We start from the raw sequence: 983 nt of genomic DNA, 5'->3' as shown, positions 1-983 counted from the left end.
GCTTATCTTTTGCTCCAGGAAACAGAATGTTTTCTGGGACTCATAGACATATATATATATTGAGTTTTGCACATATTATACATATTTTATAATAATCTTTTTTCCTTTTATTATTCCTTGTATAAATTAGTGTTTGTCTAGTATGTTTGTTTCATCTTTGAGGTAATCAAAACATCCATTTCTATCTTCCGACCTCTAAGCCCAAGTTAAAATGGTGTCTATGTAGTATTGACATAGTTGAGGCATCCAATTCTAAAACTTACTTTCCAAAGGAAAGATGTTACATTTGTGAGGAATAAAATGTATATATATTTGACCTGTAATTTATGTGTGTGTATGTAGATATACATATACACATATGTGTATATGTATATTTACATGCACAGACACGTAATAGATGATGTAACACAGGCAATAATGTAATTCAGTAGTTAACTTGAGGGAAATTTAAAATTACACTATTCTAAAAATATATATGAGGTGGTGGGACATCTTCAGCACCCGTTTCTATAATACCTACAAAGTGATAATTTATGAGATAACACTTCAGTGATATCTGGGCTTAGTAATTTAATTAAGCAACCAAGGATTTTATTCTGGAGGTATCTTGTCTTATTTGGGTTCACCAAAGAATATGCTCAACTTATGTAAGGTCACATCATGCATTTTGCTTAATCTCTTTTATTGAATTAGTAATCATGTGTTGAGTGCTTCCTATGTGCAAGGCACTCTGTTAGTTATGTTCTGATAATGCAAAGATCATGAGATATGGTTCCTGCCTTCAAGAAGCTCACAAAAAATATTCAGGAAACAATGCAGTTTAAGATTTCACTGCAAAATTACAGTTTTTTAACAAACCGATGTCAATGTAAGTTTGAGGAACTAGATGCCACAATGGTCACCTATAGGTGAAACAGGTGATGAGAACACTGTGTAATATGAAAGGCTTCTGATTAGCATGAAAATGTAGCTACACCACTTGG

Source organism: Martes martes (genome assembly GCF_963455335.1).
Source record: "Martes martes genome assembly, chromosome: 4".
NCBI lineage: Eukaryota > Metazoa > Chordata > Mammalia > Carnivora > Mustelidae > Martes > Martes martes.
This window is presented reverse-complemented; position numbering follows the sequence as displayed.